Raw genomic sequence first — 11,387 nt, 5'->3', positions numbered from 1 at the left:
GCATACAAATAATAACAAATAAGTCTCACACAGTAAGTCCCACCTTATACAACAAGTTAAATTTGCAGTCATTTAAATAATAATAAAACTCATCAAACTGCCCAAATAAATATTTTGCAATTGATTAACTACTTCTTTCTAGGTGACTTTTTTGTGAGTAAATGTTGGATTGCTTTGCAGCTGCAATATAATTTACAACATCCAGTAAACATTCATCAAAAAACTATTGATCACTCTTTTCAATCTTCCAAGTCTTTTTTTTTTCTTTCTAAACTTTAAATCTCATTCATATGCAACAGACACCATAACTATGTGTAGGTTATACAGCAAATTGGATACAGCTGTGGGATTTGTATGACAAGAATTGCCAGCTCAATCAAGGTTAATCTACATGTCCAATGGCAATTGTGAGGGACATGATAAGCATTTTCTAACTTAAATGCAAGCAGGAGACATACCAGGCTGGGAGTCTGGTTGATAGGGCTGAAGGTGAGTTTAAAAGGTTGCTGACATTCTGGGTGCTGCTATAGTTTTTGACTCACAAAAATAAAGCAAAGCAAAACAAAAACATGAAAACAAAAATTCCCAACAACAGAGTTGAAATAACCAGGGCCATGTACTAAATCACAAAAAAATTTCAACCAACTTCTCATCAGAGAAGAGATAATATCATGGCCACAACTCAGAAGAGAACCAACAGATGGTAGCTCTACAAGGAGGAAAGATCAGCAGAAAACTATGAGAACAGGAGGTGACATCAGCAGTTATAGAGCAAAGCAACAAGTGCCAGTTTATATATAGAGAGAAACTACAGCTGAGGCATAGCTTCACTTCCACTATTTCCTGGCTATATGTGTTCCTTGCATATATACCCTCTTTCATTTGTATTGTTAGAAACTTTTGGGAAACATAACTCTCTCTGCTTAAGTAGATTTAACTTTTCTTTCTTACAGACTCACATCCTTAGAACAATCCTTTATATTTCAGTTAGATTTAACTGCTATAGCCAACCAATTGCAATGTCGTGTCTGTTCTATATTCATAGAATCTCTCATCTTTGTCCCCTTCCCTTCTCTCCATGCACACTTTCAACCTAGATTCAGGTCCACATCACTTTTTGCTTGGGCTATTGCAATATCCTTCTTTTTTTAGGTTTTTGCAAGGCAAATAACCTTAAGTGGCTTGCCCAAGGCCACAAAGCTAGATAGTTATTAATTGTCTGAGGCTGGATTTGAACTCAGGTACTCCTGACTCCAGGGCCAGTGCTCTATCCATTGTGCCACCTAGCTGCCCCGTAATGCCCTTCTAATTGATCTCATTTCATTCAATCTTTCCCTTCTCCAATTTATCTCTCCACATAATTCTCTAATTGATATTCCTAAAATATATATTTCACTATGTCATATCCTTTCTCAAAAATATTCAATGACTTCCTATTGCTTCTAGGATCATACAAAAATTTTCCTTCCAAAATTTTAACTTTCCTTAATGCTTATCTTATTTCATATTACCCACCTTCCTACACTGTCAGTAATAGTTAAATTGTTTTTGTAGGTCTTCTTTATGTAGCACTCCATATACAATATTATATCTCAGACTTCTTTGCTTTTGTATAAGGGATACTCCATTTCTGGAATGCAATTCCTCCTTATATCTGTATCATAGAACTTTGCTTCTTTCAAAGTATGTCTCCTATTTTACTTCCTACAAAAGCTGTTCCAAATTCCCTCAGTTTTTGGAATTTTACCTCCTTAAATTTCTTTCAATTACTTTGAAATTATTTTTTATTTTTGCTCAGTTCTATATTTTGCATACCCTTCCACCAGTAGAAAATAGATTCCTTGAGGGGAGGAAGTTAATTTTTTTTTCTATGGCTCTTCAGCACCCACCAAAGAGTCTTTTTCATAGTGGCTGCTTTTTTGCTTTAATTGAATAGAATGATTATTATTCTCTTTTAATTCACTTTTTTGAATTAATTTGTCTTTCAGTTTAATCTGTAGATAGAGAGAGAGAGAGAGAGAGAGAGAGAGAACATTTCTTAAATTCTTACTATGTGTGGCATTTGATTAAGTATTGGTGATACAAATACAATAAGATAATATAGTCCTTACTCTCAAGAAGTCTGCATTCTATTAGAAGTGATAACATAAATGGGAGTTAAAAAAATCAAAGAAGCATGGGGAAGAAGAAGCAACTTCCAGAACCAAGGTGGAAGGGGAGGAACTGAAAGAGATCAGAATGAATTGAATTGGATTAAAATGATCTTTGTTGGGGACTCTAATAAAAATTAAGTTCTTGCTCTGGGATTCATTGACCAGCCTAATAGACTTCATGTCAGAGTTATCTCAAGATGGACGAGGAAATGGAGGTATATTTATGAACCATGGTTTTGATTAGCTATTCACCCAAAGTATACATGGAACTTAGTATAAGTTTTCAGGGACCCATATTTAGGTAAGGCATGGACTATGTTCTGGGATCTTGTCTGAATACCCCAAATTCTTACATTAAATGAAATTCAGTTCACTATGTTAAAGTAACATTTATCCATCAATGGGAAATTTGCATACTGCATTGGTAGCCACAAAATCTTAAGAAGACTTTAAAACCAATCACTTTTGGAAAGATTTATGGGAGAAAGTGGATAAGAAAACGGAATTAAAAGTTGTGCCTACATCATTCCTATCACAATCCCTTTGAAGTATCAAAAGTTGTATTTTATGCTATATTTAGAGGTCTATGTTATTTAAATGTTTAATGTGTTCTTGAGTTGTCATAAGAATCTGTTAAAGCATGAAAAAAATCTTTAAGTTCTGCAGTGGATTAAAGCAAATCTGCCTATTTCAGACTGGAATAAAGTAAATCAGAACATGAAGACAATATTGACAAAATTGGTGGAATACTGAATGTCAGCCACTCTTTTAAAAAAGCTACATAACTAAAATCAGATACTTGGAATATCTTTTTTTTTGCTATAAATTTTCAGTTTTGAATAATTGCATTTTTTTCCACACAAAGCTTTCCCTCTCTAACTGCTAAGCTTGCCAAGCAATCATAAAAGCAATTAGTGTAGCTGAGAAGGAGGAGATACTCCGGGGCCTGGTAGTAATTAATGAATCATCATATTTGTAGTTGACAAAAGACCCATTGGACAGGAGTAATGGCTAAAAATTGCAGTGGTATCAAGCTCAAGAATACTTAAGGATTGCTAATGTTTACATTGTTAGAGGCATTGCAATTGATCATATGAAGCTGAGGTTTTAGACAAATAGCATGCCCAATTCTCATATCTGCAGATTAAAATCTCAATTTCCCTGCACTAGTTACTGTATCTTGCTTTCTGGATGTCTTGGAGGCATATCAAACTCATTTGTTCCAAATTGAACACTTTATCTTCCCTGATCAACCTTCCCTTTTCCAAAAATTCATTTTGTGTGTGTGTGAAGGTGCCTCCATCAACCAGTTATCTATATTTGAAATTTTAAGAGAATTGTCCTTGGCTCTTTTTTTCTTACCACCTCCTCACCACTACACAATATCCTACCATTTAACAATTTGTCATTTCAGCTTCCATAACATTTTTATTATGCTTTCCATTTATCACTAAACACATAGTTTCTATTCAAACTCTTTTCAAGTCTTCCTAATCTCTCACTTGATTCACTACAATAGCTCGTTAAGCAACATCTTTATTTCTAACTGTCCTTTCTAATCCATAACATTGCTTTCCTGAGGGGAGAACTTAAGCAAAACCTGAAAGAAAAATTCTATTTGTATCCAGAATTCCTGGAAAAGTTAAAGAGTGAGAGGAATGACAGAAAAATTGGGAAAAGAAAAGAAAATAATGCAAGAAATTTTTGAATAGTGGATTAATATTTTGGTAAAGGAGACACATCAGTAGATGTAAATAAACCTTAAAAATAAAACTTGATATAATGATAAAAATGCACCAAAAAATCACTGTAAAGCATTTGAAATCACTTAAAAAACATAATTGACCTAATGAAGAAGGAGGCAAAAAATTCACTGACGAAAAGAACTTCTTAAAATTATAATGGGTAATTGGAAGCTAATATCACCATGAGATATTAAGAAACAATAAAACACACTCAGAAAAATGAAACAGAAAAAAATGTAAAATTTCTCATGAGAACAACAGCTGACCCTGAAAATGAATTGAGGAGAAATAAGAATTACTTGAACTACTTGAAAGCCATGATGAAAGAAAGAACAGAGACATAATTTAGGAAATTATCAAGGAAAACTGTCCTGATACCATAGATCCTAAGGATTTTAAAGTTGAAATGGAAAGAATCCACCAATCACTACCTGAAAGAGTTCCTAATATGAAATTTCCCAGGAAAATTATAGTCAAATTTCACAGTTTCTAGGTCAAGGAGAAAACATTGCAGGCATTCTGAAAGGAAAGAATTTAAATATCATGGAGCCTCAGTCAGGATCATACAAGATTTAGCAGCTTTCACATTAAAGGAGTGGATACACTCAACTATTGATATTCAAGAAGGCAAAAGACCTAGGATTACAACTAGGAACAAACTACTTAGAATAAGAGTATAATCTTTCAGCTGAAAAAATGGACATTAAATGAAAAAGAGTTTTCAAGTATTCCTGATGAACAACAAATGAACTGAATAGAAAGTATGACATTCATACTAAAGACTGAAGAGGAGTATAAAAATGTAAACTTGAAAATTTAATCATAAGAGATTCAATAAAGTGAATCTATCTAGATTTCTATATGGGAAGAGGATACATTTAAAAACCTTAAGAACATCTAAGAACTTTATCATTATTAAATTGTTAGAAAGAGTCTATAGGACACAGTCAAGATGGGGGAGCAAAGGCAAGAACTCTCCTGAGCTCTCCCCCAAATTCCTGAAACTACCATCAAGTAATGATAAAATCCACAAAAATAAAGAGAGAAACAATTTTTCATCTCAATAAAAATTGGAAGGTTAACAAGAAAGTCTGTTGCACCAGGGTAAGAGGGGAGCATTGTTCAGTTGCAGGTAGTACCAGTAAAGAGCTGGCCTCATTGAACCAGGGACCTTAGGATCCTCGAGGCAAGTAAATCAGTGGTAGTTTCCAGACCTCTCAGCCCACAGATTTCAAAGACAATTTAAAAGGTCAGCAGGAGGGCAGAGCCAAGATAGTGGCAAGAAGCTCACATACTTCCAGAACCATTTCTTACACACCGCTGAATAAAACCACTACAGAAACTTTAAATCTACAAATCCCAACAAAAAAGGAGAAGATTGAAACAAGATTTCAACTGTTGACATCATGGGGGGATCTTCAGTGAAGATTTCTTCAGGAGAAAAGGGGAAGTATAACCCAACTAGACAGGAGAGTGAGAAAGCCAGCAGGAGGCTTTCAAATGTAGTTCAGCCTAGGTCCCATTGACTAGGCAGCAGGACAAGTCCCAGAAGCTATAGAAAGCCAACAGGGAGAGTCCGAGTTCCAAATAGTCTGATCCCTAGGAACACTGGGGCAAAAAGACAGGACTGGGTTGAGAACAAACCACTGCACAGGCAATGCCTGGGTTGCATAAGCAACATTTTGTCCAGTGATAATCTAGGGATCTGACCCCAGCCCCAACCCCAAAAGCTCAGGTCTATACTCCCTGTGCCCCAGGAGCAAAGTTAAATCAGCAAAAAAAATACTAACTAAAGAAAGCTACTATGCAGAAAGAGGGATAAAAATGCCAGCTCAGAAGAAAGCAGAAACAAATTATTTACATGGGAAGTCTCAAAGGAAACTATGAATTGCACTCAAATCCAAAACCTCATAGAAGAACTTAAAAAAGAATCTAAAAACCAAAGAAGAGTGGAAGAAGAAAAATGGAAAAGAGAAGGACAAGCCATGCAGGGAAATATGAAAAATTGACTAAAGAAATCAACTCCTTTTAAAAGCAAAAAATAACCAACTGGAAAAAAAAGCAACTCTTCAAAAAATAAAGTTGACCTGCTGGAAAAGAATTGCTACTTAACAAAAGGTAAAATTAACCAACCAAAAGGAAACAGAAAAGCTAAGTGAAGAAAATAAAACCCTAAAAATTATAACTGGACAAATAGAAATTAATGAATCTATGAGACATTAAGATATCATCAAATAAGGTGAAAAGGCTGAAAAAATTAAAGAACATATAAAATACCTTTTAGGAAAAATAAATGACCTAGAAAATAGATCCAAGAAAGATAGTTTATGAATTTTTGGTTTACCAGAAAACTTAAATTAAAAAAAAGAACCTGGAAAATAACTTTAGTGAAATTATCAGGGAAAACTGTCCAAATATACTAGATCAAAAAGACAAAATAGCCCTTGAAAGAATATATAGAACACCTAGAGAAAGAGACCCAGATAAAAACTCCAAGGACTATTATAGCCAAATCCTAGAATCCTCAAATAAAGAAGAAAATACTGTAAGCAGCCAAAAAAGAAGCAATTTCGATACAAAGGAAGTACAATCAGAATTACATAGGACTTGCTAGCTTCAACATTAAAGATAGAAAGGCCTGGAATATGATATTTCAGAGGCAAGGGATCTTGGATTACAACCAAGAATTTACTACCCTGCAAAATTCAGGATATTCTGTCAAGGGAAAAGATGGATGTTCAATTAAATAGAAAACAAAATTTCCTGATAAAAAGAACAGAACTGAACAGAGAATTCAATTCTTAAATACAATACTCAAGAGATACAAAGAAAGGTAAGCAGAAAGGGGGGAAAATGTTAGTCAAGTATATTAAGTTGTATACAACCCTACTGGGGAAAGTATCACTTGTAACTCTTGAGTATTGTATTTCTCTTAGGATACTTAAAGTATTGAAAATAGTTGAAGAAATTATATTTAGAGGATATGGGTATGTTTGATTCTTGTCCTTCATTATCAAAGAAGAGCAAAATGACATCAGTCTACTTGAGACAAATTACAATGCATCTGACTGTGGCTGATCAGACCAATATAAGCTCAGGATACTTTATCACAGGATGGGTATAAACAGTTCAGAAGAGGAGGGGTATTTTACTCTAAATTTATGTATCTTATGTTTTCTTTGAGCTACTTTAATTCTGCCTTTCTCATAGAGTTCAGCACATTTTCTGATGAAGGCACTGGGTGGCCCTGTGCCAGGCTCTTCTATGCCTTACAAATCAATGCTAAATTTCTTAAGAGGGACCTTCAATGTGTTCTAGTACTTAGTCTCTATTCATAATTTAATCAGAAGTGACTTTAATTTACTAGATATTTAGAGGTTAATAGTACAATAGAGGCAGAGGGTGGGATAAAATTTGGAAGGTTTGGACATAAAGAGATTAGGAAGTGATTTTTATCTCAATCCATACTATGGTTTAGTGCCACAGTTGGGGTGTTAAAGTGAGAGTGGGAGAGAATGTATTTGATACTTGGGTTGGGGAGGATCTGTAGGCTATGGGTGTAGTACTATAGAGATGGAGGGAGAGAGTATATTTAGAGGGACTGGACATGAAAACATGAAGAGATATGCTTTTGAGTGGAGTCAAGATGGCAACATGGAGGCAGGAATTCTCAGAAGCTCTTCCCCCCGCCAAACTCCAAATGCCATAAAATTGACTGCAACTAAATTCTAGAGGGGTAGAACCCACAGAAAGACTGAAAGACTGAGTGAAACAATTTTCCAACCCAAGACAATTTGGTGGATCCATGGAATCCACCAGGATTGAGATTGGAAAGAGCCACAGCACAACCTGGGTCACAGTCTATCCCACCAGAGCAAACTAGTTCCAGCTTTTAAGGAACAGTTTGTGGGATTCCTGGGTCATGGGGGGACACCTAGGTCTGTGGCAGTGGGAGCAGTTTCCAGACTTCTTGGCCCAGAGATCACCCAGGGACAGCTTGGAGGGTTGATAGGAAAACTCTGCATAAGCAGAATGAGCAAGGAGACCAGGACAGAGCAGACCTGGGAAGAGGGGGCAGGGTACGAATGATTCATGAAATAATTTGGTTTTATTTGATGTTTTGTGCGTCCATGGATAGTACTTAAAAAGTGAGTAAGGTATAAAGTGATATTAATTTGACGTAATTCATAACTCTTGAGAAGTATATTTCTAATAAGATAGAAGAGGGGTGGATACTTAGCAACTATGAGGCAATGCTGCTTATCAATCAATTAAGCAATCAATCACTCAACCTTTGATTGTTCTTTGATAGTATTTTGAACTTCAAGCAACCACACAATCAATCACTCAAACTTTGATTGATGGTACTTTGGTTGTCAGTACTTCTATCAGGTCTAAAAGGAGTATAATTTCATGAAAAGTATGTAAATATAAAGCAGAGTTAAAATAGCAAAAACATAAAAAGAAGGAGAAGGCTAGTCATTACTGATAAATAACAACAGGTGAAGGGCACACAGATCTTTTATAGCAGAGGGAAAGAAGGGAGAGTATGAACACTGAGCAACCTATTCAGTAGATTTGACCCAGTGAGGGAATAAGTTATATTCCCAATTGGGTTTAAAAATCTATTCAGGGGTGGGACAGTTAGGTGGTGCAGTAGATAGCACACTGGTCCTGGAGTCAGAAGGATCTGAGTTCAGATGTGACCCTCAGACATTTAATAATTACTTGGGCAAGTCACTTAATCCCATTGCCTTGAAAAATAAACAAGCAAACAAAAAAAAAAAAACTATTCTGCTCTCCAGGGAAATGGGGCAGAAGATAAAAGGGAAAAAAGGACTGATAAAAGCAAAGGTATAAGTGAAAATAAACTGAAAGTTAAAATTTAAAAGAAAAGCTAAAGGGGAAAGAGAGTAAAACATTGGTGAGGAGAATAAGAGAACAGTAAAGAGAAATGTATAGATGGGAAAAATAGCACAGAGGTAAATATAGAATTAGTAATCTTAGTTGTAAATGTCAATGGGATGAACACTCCCATAAAACAGAAAGGGACAGCATAATGAATTAAAAAGCAGAATCCTACAATATGTTGTTTATGAGAAACACATTTGAAGCAGAGAGATACATACAGTTTAAAGCTAAAAGACTGGAGCAAAATATATCATGCTCCAGCTAAAGTAAAAAAAAAAAAATCCTCATCTCAGACAAAACAAAAGCAAACATAAATCTGATTAAAAGGGATAAAGAAGGAAACTAAATCTTCTTAAAAGGCACCATAGGCAATAAAGCTACATCATTATTGAACATAGATAAATCTAACCACAAAATAAACAAGAAGGAAGTTAAGAAGGTGGATAAAATCTTAGAAAACTTAGATATGATAGACCTCTGAAGAAAACTTAAATGGGATTATAAAAGAATATACCCTTTTCTCTGCAGTACTTGGCACCTATACCAGAATTAATTATGTACTATGGCATAAAAATCTTACAATCAAATGCAGAAAGACAGAAATAATAAATACATACTTTTGAAATCATGATGCAATAAATTACATGCAATAAAAGGACCATGGAAAAATAAACCAAAAATCAATTGGAAACTAAATAAATTTTAAAGAATGAATTGAATTAAATAGTAAATCATAGAAACAATCATTTCATACAAGAAAATGATAACAAAGAGTCATCTTGCCAAAATTTATGAGATGCAGCCAAAGTAGATTTTTAGGGGAAATTTGATATCTCTAAATGCTTGTATGAATAAAATAAAGAAAGAGGAGATCAATGAATTGTATATGCAACTAAAAAAGCTAGAAAAAGAACAAATTAAAAATTCCAAATTAAATATCAAATTAAAACTTTTGAAAATCAGGGGAGAGATTAATGAAATTGAAAGCAAGAAAACCATTGACCTAATAAGTAAAATTAAGAGTTAGTTCTTTTAAAAAACCAATAAAATAGATAAACTATTGGTCAATCTGATTTAAAAAAAAGGAAAAAAAGAAAACCAAATTATCAGTATCAAAAATGGAAAGGATGAATTCATCCCCAATGATAAGGCAATTAAAGAGATAATTCAAAGCTATTTTGCCAATTATATGCCAATAAATTTGATAATCTGAGAGACTTGGATGAATATTTACAAAAATACAAACTGTTCAGATTAACAGAAGAGGAAATAAAATGCTTAAATAGCATTTCAGAAAAAAGCAATTGAAGTCATCAATAAACTCCCTAAGAAAAAGTTCAGATGGCTTTACAAGTGAATTCCATGTAACATTTAAGAAACAATTAATTCCAATTCATAACTGTTTCAAAACATAAACTATTAAAAAAAACAGTCAAATTCCTTTTATGACGCTAATATGGTGCTGATACCTAAATCAGGAAGAACAAAAACAAAGACAATTATAGACCAATATCTCTAATGCACCCTGATGTAAAAAATCTTAAGAAAAGTTTCAGGAAAGGGATTACTACATGTTATTACTGGGGATAATACAACATGATCAGATAAAGTAGGCAGGGATGGTTCAATATTAGGAAAACATTCAACATAATTGAGCATATCAATAATTAAGCAACAGAAATCATATGATTATCTCAATAGATGCTGAAAAAGCCTTTGACAAAATATAACATCCAATCCTATTAAAAGCACTAGGGAGTATAGGAATAAATGTAGTTTTCTTAAAAGAATAAGCAATATCTATCTAAAACTATCAACTGGGGGGCAGATCCAAGATGGTGGCATAAAGGCAGCATTTCCCAAGAACTCTGACCCCCCAACCCCCCCCCAAAAGAAACAAAAGTTGACTCTAGCCAAAATTTAGAGGGGGCAGAACCCACAGAAAGATTGAGTGATACATTTTCCCAGTCCAAGATAACTTAGAAGTTCTGCAGGAAAGGTGTGTTTCACCAGGACCAGGAGTTGGGAAAAAAAAAATTCGTCACAGCCCAACCCAGCTCAGCACAGCACAGCCTAGCACAGAGATCACCAGCAACAACTTGAAAAGATAGGGAGAAAACTCTGCTGCACCTGGGTGAGTGAGGTGTGAGGAAGCACTGAAAGAACCTGCAGCAAGAATCAGGAGAAAGCAGCCTGCACCCCCAGAGATGGTAAGGGAAGTCTGCAGAGATTTCTCTGCTGTCCCTGGGTTAGAACTCTGCTGTTTGCCTACACTCACATATTGCAGTTTGGGCATCCATATTAAGATAGCTGGATCCCTCCTTATAGTGCCAGGGCAGAGGGGAGTGGCATTTACATATCAAAGCACAAGCTAGAGAGCATAAGATCTTAGAGAAATAAAGGTCCCAATGGGGTGTTCCCCGCCCAAAACAACTCCAAAGCCTTGGAAGTGCTGTAAATTAGTCTTGGGCTGAGGAAATGTGTAAACAACAGAAAAAGAAGAATCTGACCATAGATAATTACTTCCCATGGAAGACCAAAACACATACTCAAATGATGACAAAATCAAAGCTTCTGT

Source organism: Macrotis lagotis, chromosome 4 (genome assembly GCF_037893015.1).
Source record: "Macrotis lagotis isolate mMagLag1 chromosome 4, bilby.v1.9.chrom.fasta, whole genome shotgun sequence".
Taxonomy (NCBI): Eukaryota; Metazoa; Chordata; class Mammalia; order Peramelemorphia; family Peramelidae; genus Macrotis; species Macrotis lagotis.
This window is presented reverse-complemented; position numbering follows the sequence as displayed.